This window comes from Bactrocera oleae, chromosome 5 (genome assembly GCF_042242935.1).
Source record: "Bactrocera oleae isolate idBacOlea1 chromosome 5, idBacOlea1, whole genome shotgun sequence".
Taxonomy (NCBI): Eukaryota; Metazoa; Arthropoda; class Insecta; order Diptera; family Tephritidae; genus Bactrocera; species Bactrocera oleae.
The window spans coordinates 64161500-64186525 of record NC_091539.1 but is presented as its reverse complement, the minus strand read 5'-3'; the positions used below and the strand labels follow the sequence as shown (position 1 = coordinate 64186525).

The window sequence follows — 25026 nt, the reverse complement described above, 5'->3', positions numbered from 1 at the left end:
TTATGTACACTTTATTGATGATTGTTGTCATGAAAAATTGAGAGATTTTATATTGTGCAAAATGGCAGAAGAATGGATGGCAAGCACGATTTTGTTGGCTTTTTTTATATATTTTTTTTTATTGTTTGCATTTTGCATGGAGGGACTATCGCTGAAATTGCAATAATATTAAGATTTACTTGTATATTACCTTGGATGAGACAACTTTATAAGAATGTATTTGTAATAAAAGTGGAAAGAGATAAAAATGCAATAATTTCAAAGACTTAAAATGTGAAGTTTTAACCAAAAGCAACTAAAATTTAGTATTCGTCCACCATTCTCAAAAACTTGCTCGGCCCAAAACAAGCGCATAAACGTATTTTGTATTTTTTCAAACATTTTTACAACTCTTATTGATATACGTTGAAAATTATGCTCAATCAATAAAGTTATAGCCCACCACATCATATCCCACCCACCTCTTTAGCCTATAAGCACCTCTTATATTTCGCATATAAGGTACTTCACTGCTCGACTCGTACTAATGGTCAGAACTTTTTGCATAAAGAAAAACATATGAAATAAAGGTCGAGCGATGCTAGACAAAATCGAAAGAACTCTCGATAGCACTTTTTCACTTTATGAAAACAGTATTTCTCAATCCATTTAATCAATTTTGTTACAAGATAGATTCAAGTTGTAAAAAGCTTTAATACCAACATTTCGGAACGGCAAAAAACCAAGTAAATTGGAAGTTTAGGGACAGTCTTTTCTAAAGCCAGAAAAACTCATTCACGAAATTCAACTGATTTCGAGTTTCGACAGTGTGCCTTGAACCAATCACAAATCTGCTCAGGCATTATATATTTTATAATTATATTCCCGCCTGATCATCTGTTTACCTGGATGTCTGAAAGTATGAGATTTGAACAGTGCCGGCCAAGTTCGCGTGAGACTCAACAATACAGGAGTACAGACGGGCTCCGAACTGTTCCATTATCCCCTGCAAGTGAAACTGTATTTCATAACCTTGCAAGCTCATCGGTTTTACAATATACTGCGATTCCGGTGTGACCTGGTACATAAACTGATCCAACTTTTATTATATAATTCGATGCCAATATCGATTAGCTCAAGGCTAATATAGTCGCTGTGTTATTTGAGTGGATATTCATATCGATAAGGAGGTTGTCGGAGCAATAGATCTGCTGATATCTTAATGGCAGTCATGTCTCTTTGAATAGCGCTGCAATGGTCAAGAAGCCTTAAACTAGAGCTTGGCTTTTGGTTCATTCATAAAAAAGCTCTCTCCAGTGACTACTTTGCACCCAACAACCTCCGAGAAACATTACAAACTTTTTAGCCTGTCTGGTAATATGAAAAAAAAAAATTGCGAATCACAATCCAAACAGACTATTTATTATAAATGACTTTCTTTAATACTTTTTATTTCCAAGGTATTAAAGTACATATGTACAAAAGGTATACATAATTATGTCTTGTTGGTAATGACAAGCAAATCAATTGACAGTTGACAGTTTGCAGCGCAACGAATTGTCATTTAAAAATCAAAATGCTCGCACCACGTGCAAGAACTTTCAAGTGAAGTGTAATGCCAAGTGAAAATGACAAGCAACAAAATCTTCACGTTACTAGCGACATGTGGTGACTATAAAGACACATCCACATATATATATATGTAAGTAGTACAAACATAAATCGATGACTATCAAGTTGAAGCCTACGTCGGTACATAAGAAGCTCAAAAGGGTGTGACTTGGAGCAAGTGGAATACAAAGCAGGTGTGATAGATACAAGACAAATAAAACTAAATCAAATATAAATGAAAATAAATACCTAAATATACATAAAACACAAACAAAATAAACCAAAAGGCAAATGCTAAAGTAAATCGAAAGAAATGGAGGAGGCACGAAATTTGAAAATCAAATAAACAAAGAGTTAAACATTGAAGTAAACATATACATGTATGTATGTAAATATATTTCGCAGATTAGCATATGCTAGCACACTAAAAGCGAAAACAAAAACAAACAAAAAATTAGAAAACGAAAACAAACAAGCTCATGTTTTTACGTATGGTACATATGTTTGTAAATAAGGTAGTTAAAAGGCGTTGACAAACTTGCGGTGGCTGATGCTATGCTACAGTAATGATGCTATTGATGCTACCGTCATTATGATCGGTAGATTATTCACATAGATGCGGGCGTGCAGCCACAGTAAAAATCTAAACACACAAACACAAGTAAGAGGCAATAACATATGTATGTGTATTTGTATACAGTACGTGGCAAAAGTTTATGTATATGTGCTTTTCGCTTCAAAGTTGCGGCAGTCGAAAATTTAAAGCCACGTACGTGGTCTCTACACCTACTTAACTTACTATAAACAGCGAACATTCTATAAATATATTTACTAACTTGATTTTCCCCCGCCGTCAACAAAAATAGCAGTTTAATGACTAAAATCGAACTTAGATGAATGATTTTTAGATGATCTAATTTCTGAAGTGAGCACAGGCAGATGGAAGCAACAAGATTTTTTCAATAAAATTACGGAGGACGTGAGCAAAATCTTAAAACTCAACAATCAGAACCAAGACTTGTATGGAAAACTCTTTCATTTGACAAGGTATTTTCACGAAATTTGGCATGAGTTATTTTCTAGGCCAACAATGTAATATCCGAAGAAATTATTTAGATCAGATCACTATATCATATAGCTGCCATACAAACTGAACAATCCAGTTGTAAAGTTTATAACTTGTTGATTTCCCTACTGGGTCATTACAAACTACATGTGTAATTGAAATGTTCTAGCTACGTGTGCTTTCCTATGAGTTAATTCTGAGTTAAAGATGTATTTAAAGATATGCAAATACATGCACACACATACATATACTTAATTACGTAGTTTGTGCGCAAATAAACATTATTTAATTTCATTCGCCATTCATTAAAATCACATGATTCATACGTTCGTGGCATGTGTAATGAACTCAAATATCGGAATACACGTGGAAGCACTTATGCTCGCTTCGTACAAGCAAGTTTATGCAAACGCGGTTTTCAGAGATATTTAAGTCGATTTGAATCAAATCAAAAAGAAATTACAGTGCATGTTTTGAAATTTAGAGTCGAGTTTAATATGAGTCATATTTACCAAAGTCGCAAATATACAGAAAATTATTTAAAAAGTTTGAAAAACTTACGACACATCACTGAAATGAGTTTCACCATAAAAAAAAAATTTAAGAACAAGTTTGCTTGAAATTTTGTGTTTCCAATGGAATCACGGCTACGAAAGTGTTGAAAATGTCGCAGAAGTGTTTTGGGGAGTCTACTTAATCACGAAGACAAGTATTTGCGTGGCACGAAGCATTCAGTGAAGGTCGTGAAGTCATCGAAAACTTGCCTCAGTGCTTGAAATTCGCCCTGTAATCCGCAGAGGATCTCAGCATCTCTTATAGATCACAAAAGATATGCTTGACAACGTAGCAGGGGACCCTACATTCATCAAACGCATCACCACTGGTAACGAGACTTGGTTTATGAATATGTTATCGAAACTGTCCAACAATCTAGCGATTGGCGCTCCAGAAATTAGTCGAAACATAGAAAACCAAAGTTCGCTGAAGACACTGAAGACCATCCCAACCAAGACTTATAACAAATCTATGGAAAATTGGTTCTTGTCGAAAAATTTGCGTGTAAAAGCAACTATCCAGTTGAAATGAATAACCGAGGTTAACATACTAAAATTTTATGAGGGGTTCTTTCTTTATTTGACTAAGCGAAGGAGTCACTTGATTTATATCAGTTGTTTGTTCGCCAAACCCTACCACAAACCACAAAGTACGCATATACATACTTATGTATAGTAATATACTAACATATTCCAATTTGGTATATCATGATAGCCATGAGGGTTCAATTATTATACTATAATTTATGCATATACAACTCACATACCCGCGCAGTGTTGCATACAGTATATGTATGTGCATGAATGAGGAGTTTGTTGCTCGCCACCCTGAATATGACCTCTCTCATGACCAAGTGTTAATGCAAAAAGCTATCAGTTATAACTGTTAATTGTTGAATGCACACATTCACTTCTAATTTATTGCAATTTTGCATTTCGATATTTATTGACATGTTGTTGTATGTACAATTTTTCCTTTGATTGCCTGAGAATTGTAATTAGATGTTGCTTTCTTTGCAGCAATTTTTCGCTGAAGTACAGCTATGGCATGTGTGTGTATGTATGTGTGTTTGTCCCCTTCTCATGCACGTAATTTGAGTGCCAAGTGGTTTAGCAATCATTTGGGTTTTCACTTTTTTTTGTTTTGTGGAAATACTTAAACTGCAAATAAAAATGTTTTCTCAGCTTAAACAAAGTGGAAGCGAGTTGAATGCAAGAAATCCGGTAATCGAAACCATTACACTGCCAATACCCCATAAGAAACCACATGCCAGCAGTATCATATTTTACATTTACGACATTGTCAGACGGTCGGCATACCATGACAGAGACATGTGTGTGTGTTGTAAGTACAAGCGTGTGGATCAATTGTCAAATTGCATTAAGACAAAATGTATATTGTTATGACATTACTTTGGCAACGGGCTCACAGGGTGGAATCAGATTAAAGCTGCCAAATTTTTCTTGCGATTTTGTGGTGATGAAATTTCAGCGAAAAATCGGAAGAATGTTCCACTAGTCTACATTCTGACAGAGATACTAGTATAATGTTGCAAAGCCTTTATTCAGCGATGAACTTGCTAAAAATGTAATATTTCGTCTCGAGATACCAGTTCTATAAGCTGCGAGGAGGTGAATTTCAATGTGGTCGCACGTCGGTTTTAGATGAGCCATGGCCAGGTGAAAAAAATCGAATGCCACCGATGATAACGTGACAAAAGTCCAAGATCTCGTAGGGGCCCATTGAAGGTACGCGAGATAGAGAAACTGAGACAATAGGCATATCAAACGACCACATGTGCTCCGCCTTTGCTCACTCCGGACAACAAAAGTAAGTGTGTGAACAGAGTTTGGCGCTATTTTAACGCATTCTAAAGATTTTCGGAGTTGTTTCGTGATCGTCGATGAAACATGGATGTCCTATATCTGTTGTAGGTATATACAGGAACAATCGAAACAGTGGAAGCAAAACATATTTTTCAGAAGGGTAAAGAAGTTCGAGCATCGCAGGCGCACTCGTAGAGTTCCAAAACTAGTCGGAACATAACCAAGGTAAAATAAATGAAGAAAATCTACAACACTAAGGTAGCCTTTTCAGCGACTTATCATGAGAATCACTTTTTACTATTATTCTCAATTTCATAGTGAAAATTCGATTTGTTAAATTTTATAGAGTGGTGAATCGAACAAACAACTGGTGTAAGCTAAATAGACCGACATAATCTAATACAAACAAGAATATACAATAGATAAAATATCCTTCATAGGTGCATTCCTTATATTGTAGCATAAAAGGGTATAAAAAGTTCTTTATCTTTTTATGATTGAAGGCAACGTTAAGTAGAAACGCCTGCATAAAGTTACTAAACTAACAGTAAAAACCAAATTATGAATGAAATCTAGCCTATACAATAAAGCAAAAAGTAATTACTAATAAAAATGTTGTTGTGAATGAAGTTGTTGCAATTGATGTAAGGGGATTAGCAGCGCCGGAACACGTGTTGCCAACACATGAGACTCAATGGGGGGTAAAGTTTTCATGAAGCATACAAGCACGTACATACATACATATATACAAGCTACACGTGTGCCTGTTCATTGAGCAGACTTTGCTCATGCGTAAACCAGAAGTACACGAACTTATGCTTATCAACACATGTAAAGTATATACAATACATAAGTAAGTATTTATGTAGATGAGTATTTACACATGTGATTTTTAAATGCCTTGAAGAGCCATTTGAATTTCATTTGAGGATGTTGAAAAGTTTTCTAAACTGACGCATTCGATTATCGTGTTCCCTTTACTTATTTTTGTCTTGCTCATTTATTTTGAATGTTGTTGGTTTTGTTGTTGTTGTTCCTGTGTGCGTGTTCGTATTCATGCGTAGCGCTGGGGGAGCCTTTCATTTATATAATAATAAATCGCTTTTTAATGCTCACAGATTTATTTTATTTGTACGCATTAGCCTCGCATTCCCACAATCATACAGACGGACATAAAAACAAACAAACAGATTTGATGTGTACACTTGGACTCTTAGTCCTCTTGAGTTCCTTCCGTGCAAGTGGATTGCTCAGCAAGTGTACCATCGTGACAGTCTGCGGGTGGTGAATGAGACAAATTAATATGCGAGTGCTATATATTTAAGTATATATGTATGTATATATATCATACATACATGTATATAAATGTGTATGCGGTAGTTTTGACATTGTTGCTTTATTAGTCATTGAAAATGACACTGAAATATTGTGGCAACATTAATTGGCATGAGAGACAAGCATTTCTACACAAATACACACATACACACATACACACACTCATACATTCATACATAAGTACATGCTTACGCCCAACCTAAAATGCCACAAAAATAAAACCAGAAAAATAAAGATGTATATATTAAGCAAGCAATCAAAAACAAATATTTATCTTATTGCGCCTACATTGTATTTGAAAACATAATAAAACGGTATATCCGCGGATTTTTCTATTATAGACAATAATATAAAAACATTTTTAAAAGCAAATGGTATTTGTATTCAAGGGGAAATACCGTTTCGTAAATTATTTCGTTTTATAACCAAATAAAATTATAAGAATTTAGTATATATAGTATATATTTTAATTGCAATAACTGTTTTATATATTTGCGAGAAATTTTCGTCCGGCCTGCGCGTGTTGAGTCATAATCTGTTAACACCTAAGTAGGTTGAAGAGACTATAATTTGCTATCCACTAGTGGCTATGATCTCATAAACGAGCTAGTGAATTTTTCTAACAGATTTAAAAGGGAAGTTTTTTTATTTAGCAATCGAAAAATACTTATATACGACGAAGTTTTCGCTTTTTGACTTAGGATAAACCCCAAGAGAAGGCCTTAAATATGGGCATCATACTGGGTTAAGCCAGTATGAAAAACTATAAATCTTCGTTGCAAACGATTTCACTGCATTCACAATAATAATTATAGATAAATATTTTTTTTTACAAAATTTGCGACGCCAGAGTAAGTCATAGTATGTAAGTACATAACTTGGTTTTCCTTTTAAAGATAGATAGATTTTCTCTTTACATAGTTTAAGACTCTATTAGAACTTAAGAAAACCATAACACTTTTAGAATTCGATAAGCTGCCTTTATTCGCAAAATATTGAACCAACTATGGCAGTAACTAATATTGATCTCGTAGTTTATATTACAGATTTAACTTATGCGATTTTTGCTGCTGTCAGATCACACACGTTCATTAACGTATAGGGAACTCATTAACATGAAAACTAATAAGCGGAAAGCTTCTTCGAAAATTATTCGTGGTTCATACATCTGAGCTTATGTATATTAGGTGAACATAATCGTTACTACGACAATCTGGGTCTACATAATCGGAGTGTCCGGTTTGACTAGAGATGACTTTAAGTCTAAATAGTCTTCTAAATCTGAAAGGGCACTTTTAAGCCAGTCATGGCAATACGATTTAATTTATAGTCCTGACGGAGACCAGATGATTTATTCTCAAAGTTTTGATTGTCAATTGTCAAGTATTATATAAACCAAGACACTAAGAGACTTAATGTTTATTCAATGAAAATACTCGTTCTTATTTTAAAAACAAATAAGAGTGAATATCAATAAGTTTTCCTTTTTCATTTACTTCATTGTTAGAATCAGTAACTTTTTATTAAGTCATAAAAATAGTAATATACATTTTTAAATATAATGGAGAGCTCAAATAAAACTCAAAATTAGTATATGTAAGATATGTTTGACGATAATGAGGACAACATTTCCAAATTTTAATTCCAACTACTATTTTAACGTTGTCGTAAAGTCAAATATTTCTGGACACTCACGCTAAGCAAATATTTCCTAATTAATCACATTTTGATTTCAATATTTTGAAATGCTGCAATTGGGCTTAATTAATTAGGCACTCAAATGATAAGCGCAATTAAAATTTGTTTTTATGTGAAGTACTAGATGTAAAAGCCGCAGAAAAAAAGCGTAAACATTTGGAACTTATTTTCCTTGTGTGCCGTTTTTATGACTATATTTTTTATGATTTTAGCTTTCAAAATTTAACAATGCCGAAAGTCGTAAAACCACAAAAAAAGACACGACAAGACAAAAAATCACATAATGTTTATATATACATTTATGTATGTGTAAGTATGTGTATACCACATGCGATAATTCGAGTAGCTGCTGGGCACTCCAACTGTTGGTGCATTGGCCCTTACACTTGATTTTTATTTGTCTTTGTTGTTTGCGTTTTTCTTCAAAGTAAGCGATAACTGTAAGTTTATATTTCCGCTTGATATTTGATTGTTCGTGCATATCATTTCGGATATTTGCTTTCAATAATTACACGCGCTGCATAATGCTGATTATTTTCGGAATGAAAACAGATGTATGTGTGTATATATGCAGGGAAGTATACATATGCATGTATTAGTGTGTGCGTATTAATATTGTTATTGCTTTGGTGCAGTCTTTGATCGCACTTAATTCACATGTCGATTGTCGAATAATGCAATTCGAGTGCTTACACGTGTGCGTGTGTGTGTGTAGCGTATGCGGATGCAGTTATTTAACACATTGTCAGTGCCTGTGTGTGTGTGTGCAGACGCATATATTTTCACATTTATATTTACATAGTTGATGCGCTGAGTTCCAATTTACATACAAATTATGCACAAATGCATTGTGTTAAAAAACAAAAACACAAAATTATAAAAAAAAACCAACGGACCAAAAAATAAGAACGAAAAATTATCGTGTTGATGGCGCTGTTTACCGGGTAAAAATAGGTCAAATATATTGAACATCATTAATTTTGCGCTCTTCACTTTTTATTCATATCATACACATCCGCCAATCACTTTCCGCCTCCTCCACCACCTACTTCTCCTCTACATACTTCGGTTATGCAAAGCAAGTGCAGCGGTATTTTAATAGTTTTTCCTTCGTACATGCAATGCGGCGGATTTTCATTCATATGTCTTGCGACTGTGTGTAGCGTTGAAATGCATTTTCAGAGCACGGAACTCATACATCTTTATTGATTGAGTCTTCATACATACATACATGTGTATGTATCTATTTTACATGACAACAATGTTTTCGGGATCCCGAAATCTTAAGATTATGTTGGCGGGATTATGGTAATGCGATATATATTAAATTATATTAATTTTTGAAATTTATTACGGCTAGGTTGTACAACACCAACACAACAACTGCAACGAAATTGTGTGACAAAACAAAATTTAGCAGGAGAGTTAGTCTGTTTACTGCTAAGTGCTGCCAGCTGTTTTAAAAATTTAAGTCAAAAAGCTGCGGAAATAAAACAAGGAGTTTAAGCTTAGAAATTTGAAGTTTGCCCAGTAACGGAAGTAAGGAAGATAATATGAAAACAAGAAAAAACGTTGACTTCATTACTTTCTAATACCCTTCACAGGTGCAATTGTTATAGCATACAAAGTTAGAAAAAGATCTTTATTGTGATTTGGATCGGCCAGTTTGCTATAGTTGTTCTACGGAGATTGTAGCGATGCCTTGGATAATAATCTACGCCAAATTTCATAAAGATGTCTCCTCATATGAAAAAAATTTCTGATTCCGATCGTTTAGCTTAGATGGCAGCTTTTTGGTAAGAAAAGGACGTATGTAAAATTTCAGACCGATATCTCAAAACTAAGATGGTTCGTGTATATAGACATGGCTAAATCGACTCAGCTTGTCACGCTGATCACTTATTTTTATTTTACAAATCTGCATATAGAAACTGTTATTAGTTTTCGAAGGAACTTTACCTACACGATTTCCGTCGAAAATATTATTCAAATGCATATAACTCAAAGAAGGTTTCCAAACTCACTGCTAAGGTTGAGAAATATATATAATTATACTTTGAGGAAAAGGAAGTTTTGTTTCTGGTACAAAAGATCAAAAGTGCGACAAGAGTGAATTTATTTAAGTTGCCGATTCTCGAAACGCAAGAAATTGTTTTATCCAATTTTTTTTTTTTTTAAGATTGATAAACAAGTAAAAGAGCTATAATATTAAATATTTAATAGAAGTTTATATATATTGTATATACAAATAATTAAACAATTTTCGTACTTGAATAATTTGATATAAAAAAATTAATAAATGGTGGTACCTTCATCATTAAACTCGATTGCGAAACCCATAAATTACACCTCCAAACTTTTAAATTTTCGGTACTGCTGTCACAGCTTTAGAAACTTACACACAAATACATCTTTTTCCAAAGCAATCTATAATTCTTTATTAAATTGCATCACCACTCGAATACCAAAATCATTTTTCCTCATCATACTATTTACGAAACACTTGCATGCTTATGTATTTAAAAGGAAAATCATTTCATATTTTTTCACAAAAAAAAAAAGAATATTCTTTTCTAAAAATAGTTACGAAAGTGTAACAGTCATCATTGCTATTGTTTTTGTTGTCATTTATTTTCGGCATATTGTTGTTGCATTTGCACGCCATGACATATACTAGATAATAAATGACAATTTAGTGCACTAAAAGAAGAAGAAGAAGAACATAAATACGCAAAGAAATAGAGAGCTAAGACAATTCAGAAAAAAATAGAAAAAATAGGAAAAATAATAACGACACAGAAATTCTATTAGCGTATTATTGCTATAAGCGCAACCACAAGGGTACTAATGTGACGGCTTCGTTGAAATCGGGCGATGCAACATGAAATGTCATGTCATTCTTTTTCTTTCTTTTAGAATAGAAAAACATTTTATGCTTCTTTGCTGCAAGCGATGACCTTATAAATGAGCTAGTTACGGTATGCAGAGGGATTTTATGCGATTTTTCAATGGTATTTTTTTTTCTTTTGCGGAAGCATGATTTGTGACATAAATTTATACCTATGACTCGTGCAAGTTTTGAATGTGATAAATACTTGTAGCGAGCAAAGATATGTTGAAATTAGTAGAAATGATTTTGCTCGATATAATGCTCGGGCGTCACATGATTATGACATCTTAAGTCGATGACAGTTTCCTTTTTTTTTTGGTTGAAATTAATTAAATAGCTCATATATCTGACAACGGATTTAGAAATACAAGTGTTCATAATTATAAATATTAATACTAGAGTTGTTCTGTTTTGTAAGGAGGGGCTAAAACATGAGGAACTGTAACTCTGCTGGTGTTTAACAACACTAAAAAACTTCCATACGTTAAAACAAATGCTTTTTGAAATTTGGGAAATTAAGTTTATTCTTTTAAATTTTGTAACTCAATAAAAAAATCATAATTTTAAATTGCAAATCTCATAGTCTTGGAGGAAATTTGCTGCTCTACAAAAAAGGTCTCTTTTTTTTGATAGGCATTGATGTTTGACGATGAATATCTCGTAAAAGCTTAACTTAATCGAAAAATTATTTTTGTAGAGCAGTACACTTCCTACAAGACTATGAGACTTGCAATTTAAATTGATTTTTTTTCAATGAATTACAAAATTTAAAAAAGAAAAAACAAATTTGTCTTGAAATATTTAGTCAAACTTCAACCGTTAATATCTTTCAAACGGTTATAATAAGAAATAAATAAAAAAAAACGTAAGGCGGATAACATTCTCGTTACAATTAAGAGCTCATACCTCGGGAAACTCTTTTAGGTGGGGTCTATTAATGAATTTTTCAGAATACCAATCGAAAAAAATATTCGTATTTTTTAACCACCCTAGTGAAGGTACCTTGTAAAATGAGAAAATTATTCCAAACAAGGATTTGAGTTCGATCGATGAGTTTTTATGAAAGCTTTATGCTTTAGTGATCTGATCTGGAGAACCTTCACGTTACATTTGAGAGCTCATACTTAGAGAAACTCTCTTAGAGGCAAATAAGCATCAGCTTGGTGAGAAAAGGAAAATTTTGCAAAATTTCTGGTAGATATTTTAAAGACTGAGGGACAAGTTGGCATATATACAGACGGATAGACAGACGACATGGCTATATCGACTCAGCTCGTCACACTGATCAATTGTATATATACTTTGTAGGGTCTCCGGGTTTACTTTTAGGTGTTACAAACTTAGTGGCAAACTTAATATACCCTGTTTAGGGCATTAAAATGGGTGACAACATTCAAATATTGTCCCTTAATTGTCGCTTGTTGTTATTAATTGTCGATTGCGAAATCTAAAAATTTAACAAACCTCGGTGAAAATTAATATTAATTTCTTATTAATTGAAATCAAAATTAATTGACTTAAATATGTCGCAACACCACTTATAAGTTTTTAGAAGCTACTTAATTAGACAAAACAAAAATTAGATAAATCAATAGAGCGGTTCCGGAGTTTAAAAGGGATCGAATGAACCGGGCTACATTGGCACTTTATACCATCTGTAGATTTTAAGTTCGTAATTACAATTAAACATGATTTAGTACAGAACAGAACATATATGAATACAGTCCAAATTCCATCAGGAACACATACGAATATAGACCAAAATTAAATTGAAAATCAAACGGATTATTATAAATGCTTCCACCTCATTTGTATAATCCACAAAATCTACACGCCACATATTTAACGCAGTTGCGTAAGCAGCCGGGCCACCATCAGTTAAATTCATTTATTTGCCATTGTGCTACAACTTAATCTACATACTATTTTGCATCATTATTAAAACGCCTTTTTAGGTCATTTAAAATTATGATGGCCAAGACATAATCCCTTTCGTAATGCACAAGCACATGCAAGCAAAATTATGAACTCAAAATATAAATTATATGTGCAGTCTACTGTAAAGTTGTTAAGCAGAATAAAACGAGAAGAAAAAACGAATCAAGAGAAAAAAGAAAAAAGCTTTAATATGCCCTTAATTGGGAAGCGTTGAATGTGTGCGTACCCATATAATTACATTGAAGACACACGCGGACACATGATTACCTTTAGTATGTCCAATATGCTTGCTCACATACATATATTTGCCTGTTAGGAAAATTGAGACAGATCTTAGAAGAACTAGTTTTTTAAGGAGCACACGCATTTTCTTTTAAATTGTAGTATACGAGATATTGGTTCTGGCGGACATTTGAATCTCGGTTTAATTCAATATATGTAATGTAGTAAAAATCTTTGTAAAAGCTATTGCTAGAAGTGTGAATTTGGAGTTTTTGGGGTTTACTTTGATGGTGCTAATGAGCGAGTTTTTTGAAATTAATCTTAAGGATGGATAATCCCGACTTTTAACCCAATCTTTTTCAGAAAGTTCCCTATGAAACTTACTTTAAAAGTAAAGAAACTTCATACTTTAAATTCATGGCTTTAGGTCTATGCTGGGTGTTTATTTGTGGAACAGAATTTAATTGTTATTTTTCTTACTCGATCATACTTACTTTTCATTCTACTATTTACATGAAATTAAGTTCTAGGTTCTAGTTTCAGAAATACTGTTTTCAATTCGAAAAGGTGGCTTAGACATATAAATCTCTTTAATACCTCGCTTCAATATTTTTCTTTTAATGGATTTGTCAGTTTCTGTCCGAGATTTTATGTGAACAGTGATTTCGCACTATAATTGATGAGTCGAGGATTTAATTTTTAAGATCGACAGCCGCACTCCATTAAAATCTCAGGAAAAATAAATTTTAAGGAGTTAATTTAGTATCAGTAAATATGATTATGAATGAAAATCGCATCATCTTTGTTTAGTAAAGTACGAAAGTACTATATACTTATACATAAAGACAATATTAGAATACTGCTATATAAGATTATACAATAAAGACTTTGGGATAATGAACACTAATAAGATATCTTATTATTGAATAACGCTGAAAACTAGGTTTTCTCCATTGTCTCCATTTCTGAGAGCATTTAGTTCAAAATCAAAACGAAGAAGCATAAAAAAGGTGCTAACTTGCGAGACGAACAGATTTTAATGAACTCGTTTAAGACTATATTTTTAAATATGAAGAAGATACAGTCTGCTGGACTGAAGCAGTTGAGTTTCAGAGTTTTTCTGTACTAAATAAGCTCGCTCTTAATTGAGCAAAAGTTTGAAGCCAATTAATAACGAAGACTAGACTGGACCCTCCATATCGAAGAGAACAATTATTCTAGTTGTTATTCCTTATTCAAATATTCTAAATGCAAGCTAAATATTTCGATTATTAGCCTCGCAATCCACTAGTACCACAATTACTCCGAACTGGTACGCTTCTGTGTGGGGTACAAACACATCTATGTAGTTAGGCATCCATGTTATTTATGCATTAAGTGGCAATTTAAGCACGCACACTGTACACTTAGCTATATTGTTAGCTAAAGCGTACAACTCTTTTTGTAACTTTTTGCACTACCTTCTTTGAAATTGTTTTGAGAATGAATACTCGGCACCAAGCATGCGTGTGTGTGCATTGCGATCAAAATGGAGGAAAACTAGTTTATGTGCAATATGCATAGTCATGGGTCAAAGTCATTAATAAAACAGGCATTCAAGCACTCGACCGCTACACTTTCAGAGACCCGGCAGCGCGCCAGTCAGTCAGTCGGTGAGCCACCCAGGCGTTAAAGCGACGCAGCAGTAGTGACGGTATAAAGGTGGTGTAGGTGCAGGCTGGCAGGGTGCTGGGCGACTAAACGAGTATATTTGAAGAAGAAGAGGAAACAATATGAGACGATGGAGCGGCAGAGTGCGTTGGTGCGGCATTCTTGGTAAGGAAATTTGCAGTGGGCCACTAATGGCAATAGCTGCCGCTGAGTTTATTTACACACGCACACGTATAAGTATATACATACGTACAGTTGTGTGTGATTTTCGCACTACATACGCTTAGTAGTTGCACACGTAACACTTAAAAGCTGGCAAATAGTGAGGGAGTAAGCACTAAGCGTCGAGTGTAGGCAGAAATCAGCGGGTTGCAAGGCTTGCTTCCTCTATTGCAGTGGCCCTGATGCGTTCAACGAGTGTGTAGTTGGCAAAAACTGCACACACATACACGCACACACACACTCCTCGATTCCAATTGAATGAAAGTGTTGAAAAATAAAAATGAAACAAAGCACGGGCAAAGGCAAAACCAATAAAAGCTTTATCGAAAATCGCCAGCACATTGCTGCATTGAACTTAGATTTCCACCACTCTATCATTCGAGAAGAAGAGGTAGAAACAGAAGAAGACGCCAGCATTCGACAATAACTTGATATTAGAGGCGCCGACGCCACGTACGCCAACAGCTCAGCACCGCCTACGCATGACAGGTTCATCGCAAGAGTGTTTGTGCGCCGATAGATAACGTCATCAGCACCCAGGCGCACTTTGAAGGTTGCCACCCAACCCATTTCATTTGGGCAGCTGATGCAGTGTCGTTGGTGGACTCCTGCTTTGTGTTGTCTGCCAGTTGGCTGCACTTAATTTAATGATCATAATGTAAACTTATCTGCAGATTTATATTTTCCTTTCATTCCGATATAAGCTGCGTATGTGTGTGTGTGCGTAGCTTTCCTCAATATTAACGCGTTCGGGTATTTTTCTCACGAAGTGCATTCAGCTAGCGGTATATTAAAATTCAGTGCCACATGCCACTGATTTATACAAACAATTGGTCGAACAATGCAAAAGCCAACAACAACTATAATATAAAAGAGTGTAAACATAACGAATGAAAAGAGAAAAGGATTTATTGTGTTGCGTTGGATAGTTGCTGCACCGTTGCTGCGTGGGCTGTGAACTGCAAATGGTGGTAAACGCAGGGGCTTCGGAGCAGGAGTGGCATAAGTAGAAGTTTATGAAAGATGGACTTATGCCAGGAGTTTTTGAGATTTTTCTGCATTACTTTTTGTTTTTTATAATAGCTGGAATGGTAAAGGAATTGTATATGCCTGGTTTGATCAAAGCTGGAATGGAGCACTTTGGAAGTCTTGAAATTTTTTCGGGTATGATCAATGACAAACGACGTTTTGTCATTATGAGCTCTCAAAACTTAAAGTCAGCAGGTGAGAGAGAGGCAGAAAGAGGAGAGAGGGGTAAAAGAGATACTTAGAGGGAGATATAGAAAAGAGAAGGGATCTGAATGCAAACTTTCCCTGTAAGGAAAGAGAAGAGAGAGAGTAAAGGAGACAGAGAGAGTTAGAAAAGGAGAAAAAAGAGGGAATTATACATGGAGAGAAAGAGAGAAATATAGATAGAGAAAGGATCTGGTTCCAAACTTTACCTAGTTAAAGAAAAAGCGTAGGAGAGAAAGAAAAAAGGGAAGGGAAAGAGAAGAAATATAGTTCCGAAATGTTAGATTTACAGAGTCTATTTTTTTCATCTTGAACTTCGTAAGATTGCTTGTTCTCCCTCTTTAACCAGTCCAAATCGTCTATTGTGAACTAAACTTGGTTCTTAGCTGATTTAACTTAATTTTGAATGGCTTCATGATAGGTTAAAAAAAAGTGGGGTTATATTTTTAGTCTCAATCGTGTGAAAAGTTGGAGACTGTTTATCCTTCGAACTGAAAAATTCCTTCCTCCTATATAATATGAAACAACGACAATATATGAAACAAGTAATCTGAATTTGTGTTTTATTTGGATTTTAGATTTTGGTACCTTCGCTTTTAAAATATTCTATATAGTACATGGAATTAACAAAAATGCATTAAATGTTAAACAGCTGTTGTAATAAGATCTCTTCTTAACCCCATACCTATGCCTGTGAAAACTTTTGTACCCGGTCAGCATAGCTATTTACCACCGCTTGGAACCGCACACAAATGCTTTTTTTATAATTTTTAGTGCATGTATGCACATATAATATAAATATCTTTTCTAAGTACATATATAAGTATATACATATATATTATTTGTCTGCCTATAAAATATAGCCAGCCGCCAAGTGTTCACGGCTGTGGGTTGCATAAGAAATGTTGATGCTTTCGCCGACTTTCAAGCATATAAATCTCGCGCTCGCGCACTTGAAATCACTTTGTTTGCATTAATGGGCGTCGAAGGTGACGGTAACACAAAAAAAACGCTGATGTTGGGGGACACGTTTGCAAGGTCAGAAAAGCGTAACAAAAGCTTCTACTGACGTCAGCTGCTTCACACGTGATTATCAGATGCAGAAAACTAAGTGTTGAAAAGAGTGAATTGCTGTCGATAAAGAATAATGGAATTGTTTACAGGACGACAGAAGACTTTTGTTGATCGTTAAAGTGACTAGCTTGTTAAATTGTAAAGACTACATCAACCACTGGATACACCGTTCTGCGGCCATAAGAAAATTTCTCTCCTAAGTGTGATAATTTGACAAGGAACAAGAATGGAGAAAGGAGAAAGGATAAGGCCTATTAGCAGTTAAAATAAAGAATTATAGGCGTGGCATTGCCTGGGCTGGTCCATATAAATTGCGTGCGCAAACCGAATCGATAAAAACAAATTCCGAGATTGGTACAACCTTTTCTTATGTTCGTACGAAAGTTGAATTCCATATGACAATTAGTGTATGGAAAAATATTTAACAAGAGGCTTACTTGAAATTTTGTGTTTCCAATGGAATCACGGCTAAGAAATCGTTGAATATGTTGCAGAAGTGTTTTAAGGAGTCTACTTTATCACGAACACAAGTATTTGAGTGGCACAAAGCATTCAGGGAAGGTCATGAAGTCTTCGAAAACTCGTCTATCCAGCTCCGTTGATGACATTAACAGTTGAGGATACAGTGCTTAAAAATCATCGTGTTGGCATCAGAGAAATAACAGAGGATCTGAGTATCTCTTATGGAACGACTCAACACCTTTTGGTTAATCTTTTGGTTATAGAGCATTTCAATGATGGGCTCGTACCAAAAGATCTGGATATTTAGCAAAAACAACGTTGACGTAGCTGAGAACTCTACATTAATCAAACGCATAACGACTGGTGGAAAATTGGATTAAATGGTGGCATATTTGTATGTTTTGTTATTTTTAGTCAGTCCGCTTCAAAATTGATTAGATATAAGATATTCTAATAAAACTAAGTGTTAAAATTATTATAAAGTAATTTTATACTGAAAATGTGTTGTTTTTGTTGTAGCGGCAGATGAACAATCCCCAAGTAATTTCGAGGAAAGTCGCCAAATTTACTGACCTTGGGCGAATAGAAATCCGGGTTTGTACCGACTGTCGCGGAAATGGCCTATGGGTCACCAACGCTAAAGTGCTTAATTTTATATTACACCATTTTTCTGTTCCTATTTAGTCTTCCTTACTTTCTTATTCGAATATACTTGTACAAGTATAATCTACACTTAATTATTATAAAATATCTTATTTTCGAGGATTTTCCTTTAAATTTTGTATTTATACTTTAAGCAGACGAATAAACACTCACCAACACTAAGCCGAAATTAAAAATAAATAATTACGGTTTCTATTTTATATTTTCCGTCCCAAAAGGGCTAATTATAATGTGAAGAATTAGAAGTCGCTATCTAAAGGATATCAAAACAACAACAAAAATGTGTATGTGCGCAAAAATTACACGCAAACAAACTACAAATAAATATTTCTAGGTCTAGATCTATATATATATATATGTATGTGTGTATGTGCGTGCACTAAATCCTACCTTGTTAACGCCGTAAAAGTTAGTCCAACCCAGTGAAGCAGTAAGCACACGATAAAAGCAACAAAAAAAGTATATCACGAACTACTTTATCAGAAAAAGGGAATAGGTATAAAAAAAGGAAAATAGGCGAAACAAAAGGGGTGTCTGTTGCCAAATAAGCATGCAATATACTATATATATACACACATATAGAAACACATATATACGCACAAAAGTTCGCTAGAAGAAAACACGTAAAGTCAATAAAAACTAAAAAATACGACTGACAGTCGACGTATAGTCGTATTAGATGCTTCAAACAGATTAAGGATGTGCAAAGAAAGTGTCGCACACTTTTCGTTACGTTTTTATTTTATTTTCTCCTCGCCATTGTTTGAGCGTAGAAAAAAATAATAACAGAAAAAGAATAATAGAATTTTACACCCAAGGGAATTTCGCGTTTAATGCGCACGCCAACTCGAAGCCAGAGCGAGTGGAACGCAAAAGATGGCGGGGCGGAGTGGGGCGGCAGGAGTCACTAACACAATAGTTTTTGACGGCGAAAATAATAAGTAGCTCAAGTATAAGTGGAGCTAACTGAGGAGCGCTCACAAGTACCGAGTATATTTGCGCAAAACATTGCTGCACAAACTCACACACACATACACATGCATATATGTAAGTATATAGGAGTGCAAGCAGCCAAATAAAGTGATGAGCGCCACTGAAGGATAAGTAACTTTAGTTTGGTGAACTAGAGACACGAAAACGAAAGGCAATGCCGAAATTGGAGTCGAGAATGGAATAAATGCGAAATTTGTGCGTGATTGTGATTGCTGCAAGTGAAAACTAGGTGGAAATGTGTGCGTTGGGTGCATGTATGTGTGACAGTGTGTCAGGTTTGGCAAAAAGTAAAAGAAAATAGATCAATAAGAAATAATATAAAAAGTATAATTCAGAATAAAAGCATAAATACATAATAAAAAATAAAAGCAAAGAAAATCATACAAAAAATAGGCGCAATAATAGCGAACGCATTAATAAGTTTTTTTTTTGTCAGTAAAATAAATATTATTTATAGCTTGGGTGCGACTGATGAAAAGTCATAAGCGGTGAAGTGAGGAGCAATGCGATTTTATTATTTTTGACGTTTTAAAAGATAATAGTAAAGAGCAGAAGTAGTCAACTGAAGGCGGTATAATGGGGCGGAAAGGTACAAAGTAGGAATGTATTAACGATTCGCTCAGAGAATCAAACAAATAATTATATGGAATGTAATTAAATAGACTTTAAAAATTAATAAAACTAGTAGAATAATTAGTGTTCGTGATAGAGGGTGTTTTGTTTTTAGAGACCTGGATCTTTATTTCTTATAAAATACAGTAAAAATTGAAACAAGTTGGCTTTGTTAAAGCGCCAATTTGATGGTATGGTACAACTTATCCCTTAGGGTAGTCTTAACGTCTAAAAATTACCCAATATAAGTATGGCTCCTATTGAGTACGCAACCACTAAACCAATTTTTCTAAAATTTTTGGAACATCTATAAGAAATTCAAGAGAATGTTTCCATTTTTTTACAGAGTTGTCTCCATACAAGAACTTAAATTTGCTCAAGTGGTTCGATCTAAACAATTTCTTTGGAGATTGAGATTAAACAATAATCTGTGGCAAATTTCATGAAGAGACCTTGTGAAATAAAAATATTTTCATAGAAGAACAAGATTTCGATCGTTCAGTTTGTATGGCAGCTATACATATGTTATAGTGGTTCGACCCGAGTGGGATTAGGTGTTACACAATTCGTGGCAACAGAATATAACTATATACAAAAAATTTAATAAATCGATCGTCATTTTAAAATCCTTATCCTTATGATTGTACGGATGACAAAGCTGGTTGGACTATACAAGGTTTATTCCGCATAAATAATTGAGGGCGAGGTGCGAACATGGAAAATAACACTCACAACTACAATGATAGCATTATATATAAAAAGGATACAAAGGCTATTTTCCAAAGCACCCACTTTACACGAACGCCTGCAGTCTACACCTACTTTATTCAATCAAAGCTATATTGTAATTGTTTTACCTGGCGCTGCTGTTGTTTACGCAAAGTTGCATATGCTCATACTCGTAGGTGGTGATTCATGGCCAAAGTCCTTGACCTATTAAAATTTGCACTTGTAAATTATTTTGTTTCGTGTTTTTTTTTTTTTGAGCTGAGTTGCTGTTGTTGTTTGTTTTTATACTTTTGTTTAAGTTTATTTTGTTGTTATTGCATTTTCTTTTGCTTGTGATATTTTCGTTGTATACACTTGGTTTTGTTGATGCTGCACTATAGAGGTTATGTCAGACGACACCACGATATGCTCTCACACACACACACATGTGAGTAAATGCTTGCATATGCAAATGTAATTGGTTGTGTGTGGGTGGTGAAATTATCAATTGAGTATCCTTGCAGTTTAACACATGCATACGCTTGTTTACAGTGTATTTTTTTACTATCCTTGTGTGAAACTGTGTATGAGCTTATTTTATATATAGTTGTTTTTAAATTTATCCCTGGAGAACAAGGTTCTAAATTCTACTATATTCAGTTAGCCGAGTTTAGAGTGTGCTATGCCTCTTTATCATTTAGTTGAGGAAGTTTAGATGTGAGCCGAGTAGAGTTTTTGCTATGGAACATAGAGGGTATAGATTAAATTGTCTGCAAATATTTTAGGTTATGTTCGAAAAACTCTATAGCGTGCCAAAAAGTTCAAAATTACGTCGTGTAAAAGGCGACTTTTGGTATTGTATATATATTTCTCTATCTATATATCTTTGAGACGATTTAGAGAGAAATATATAATATTTATGTGACAATTGGTTTGCAAAATTTGAAGATTTACCAGAAAGTGTACGCTAAAAAGGTAATTGTAAGTGAATTTACTATTAATAATAATTAGTTCTCTTAAATCCTTTCATAAATATTTAAAACAAAAAAAAACGTTAGCGTCGGTTGCAGCGCAGCTATAATAACCTTCAAAAATACAAAAGATAGCATAAAAGAACTTGATCTTGATCGATCAGTTTACATGGCAGCTATATGCTATAGTGATCCGATCTGAATAATTTGTTCGGAGAAAGGACCGTCGCCAATAAACTTTTCAAAATTTCGTAAAGATATCTCTTCAAATAAAAAAAGTTTTCCATACAAGAACTTGTTTTTGCCCAATTTATGTCAGCTTCTTGTGGAGAAAAGGATATTTGCAAAATTTTAGATTGATATCTCAAGAACTGAGAAATTACTTTGCCTTTATATAGACAAATGGGCATGGCTAAATCGACTCGATTAATCACGCCGGTCATATATACTTATTTAAATGCTTTATAGGGACTTAATATACCCAGCCCAGGGTATATTAATTAGTCACGAGTACTTTGAGTACTTCAAATCGGTGCTATGCACATTGACCTTGATTTAAAGTGGTAAACAAAATATGATCTCAATAAAAAATTCAATATTATATTTTACTTCTTTATTATTAATGCAGTAAGCGCTTCAAATGAGCACTAGCACTCGCCACTGCGCCAGTTGAAACGATTATGAGTAGTTTGCAACGATATTGAGTACATTGAATCAACAATGACTGAGAGCAAATATCAAGGGGGAAAATGTTGGCAGACAACAGTATGGCGGTGGTAGTAGTCGGTAGTGAGAACTCTCCTCGAAAAGTGTAGAATTATACGGTTAATGAAAGGGGTTAAATTATTATAAAGACACAAGTAGGAGTATATATACCAGCCAACAGTTATAATATAAGCATATCTTTACGTTTTACATTATATTATTTAAATTATTTCCCACAGATTTCAGATACGCAATTTATGGTTGCATTGCTGTCATTAACATTAACATACACTGTGTCAAATCCATTACAATCTTTATGTGTCTTCACGCTGATATCCTTGGCGGCGAAGCGTAATATAAGCCGCGCTATGGTTGAAGTGTTTGTTTGTGTTGTTTTTGTTTATAATGTATTGTATCCTTTTCAATTGAAACGAAATACGCAAATAACTGTGTATGTAAATGCATGTATCTATGTGCGTAAAAATTACTTCCATACGCGCTCTGTGGGAAAAATTTTAAGTAATGTGCAGCTTTTGAATCGACATAACCTAAAAATTTGAAGATTTTTTTCCCCCTATTACCGAATAACATAACACTATTTTCATAATTTTTAATTTTGCGAAAAATAGAGAAATAAGTAAAAAATTTTAAGTTTATAACCGTTATTTTTGTTTCTTACACAACTTTTAAGTTCAGGGTACAACTTTTAAGTAACAATGAAAATGTTTGCTTTTACAAAAAGAAGAAACAAGAAGAAAACACAGGTTTGTGTTTACCAAAATAAGAAATTTTTTTGTAAATATTGCAGAACATTATTAACAATTTTCTTTAACAATTTTTACCGTTACCTAGCTTCTTACAAAATTTTTAAAAATTTTAATTGTTCTTCTTGTACATAATTTTAAAATACAAAGAAACATACAATTTTCTACTAAGGTTTTAAACTGTTATTTTAGCATATTTTACCGCTTAAATTTTCAAAATTTTTTTCAATCACAAAACATCCTTTTATTTTTTTAAGTATTAAATTTCTTTTCACATTTTTAAGCCCTTAGCCTAATTTTTTCTAATTATAATCCTAATTCAATTTTAATCAAAGTTTATCAGGAAAAAATTAATTAAAATTAAAAAAAATATCTATTTTTCTTAAAAGTTTAACATAATAATTGGTAACTCATAATTTGTTTTTGTTTTTATTTTAAGGTCAGAAAAAATTCTTTAAAAAATACAATAAATATATAACGATTTTACACGTAACTTCTACATGCAAAGAAAATTAAAAACAGAACAACTCAAACACTTAATTTCCTACAGAGTCAGGTAAATTGCTGTGCAAGCGCCACGCTGGCTTTACGCTGATGTCACTTGAAATCTTTAGAATTTGAAAATGAAGAATAAAGGACTTTTGCGACACATTGACTCTCATTTAAGCCTTTAGAAGCAGATAAAATGATATATGCGTGTGTATGAGTGCAGCATTAATGCCTTGTAAGCCACACACATACTGCTTGCCTTGATTAAGGCGCATTATATTTTTAAACTATTCATCTTTGGACATTAACACGCATTAATCATATGCTGCACAACCAAAGTTTCGAATGATGTTAACCGAAACTTGCGCCAACTGTAAAAAGGTCGCTAGGTCGTTCATGTCGCGTTTCAGGTTACTCATACGCCCCCGCACACATACATTTGGTATTCTGCAACACCTTCGGAAGGCATAAATCTCACAAAGCCTTCATATATATGCACACTTATGTGTATAAATAATGTAAAAGCAGCGCCGAGTAAACCTTAACTCGCAGCTTTAACCCTTCCAAAACGAATTCGGTGTATTTAAGGCATTTTTTTGAGCCCTTTCAAACACTTCGTGTCTGCTTTGCTTGCGTTTAAATATGTAGAAGGCATAAAAGTAATGGTGTTGAAGTTAGCGGCAGGCATGTGAATCAACCACAACTTGTGTACCGTTGTGTGTACTTGAATGTGTGGCAACACCGCCTAGCCGCCGCTGAGCAGCTAACCTTATTTCCTAAATCTGCCACCGCAAACGGATTGAATTACATTTTGCGGTATATCGCTAAGTTGCGCTGAGGGTTGTTTGGCGGCTTACTTGCTTGCCTCAGCTAGTCTGTCAACCTGATGAAATTCGGTTGGTTATCATAAGAAAACGAAAAAAAAAAAAAACAGCACGTTGGCTCACGAGAAACCACACGTACTCTAGTAGACGACACACTTGAGGTCTATCGTTGCGGCAAATTTAAAAAAGGGGAGCAGCGCATTGATGAATGTATCAAGTAAAGCACCGCATAAGAAGAGGTAAATAAACTTAAATCCATAGTACTTGCAATAATTCAAATAAACTCGAAGAGTTTCGCCATTTATGTGTGGCTTTAAATGTTATGGCACTTTACTGGCAGTATATGAAGGTAGAGAGATTTACATAAATTGTAATACATACTATACATACAAGTACATCGATTTACAAATACGAAAGTACGAAATTAGTTAACCATTTTTAAATGCAATGACATCTTCGAAATAAGCCTTAGAGGCTACCATAAAAACTGTCGAGAGCCTCTGCTTTCTCTCTCTAATGCATGATTAGCAGCATGA

The 25026-nt window shown here is 34.1% G+C and overlaps 1 protein-coding gene across 5 annotated transcripts in view; it reads right to left on the bottom strand.

Annotated features, from left to right (window-relative positions):
* The window catches only part of UBL3 (ubiquitin like 3), a 107326-nt gene that overhangs the window by 20244 nt on the left and 62056 nt on the right, over positions 1-25026 (bottom strand). The gene's annotated exons all lie outside the window — the stretch shown is intronic.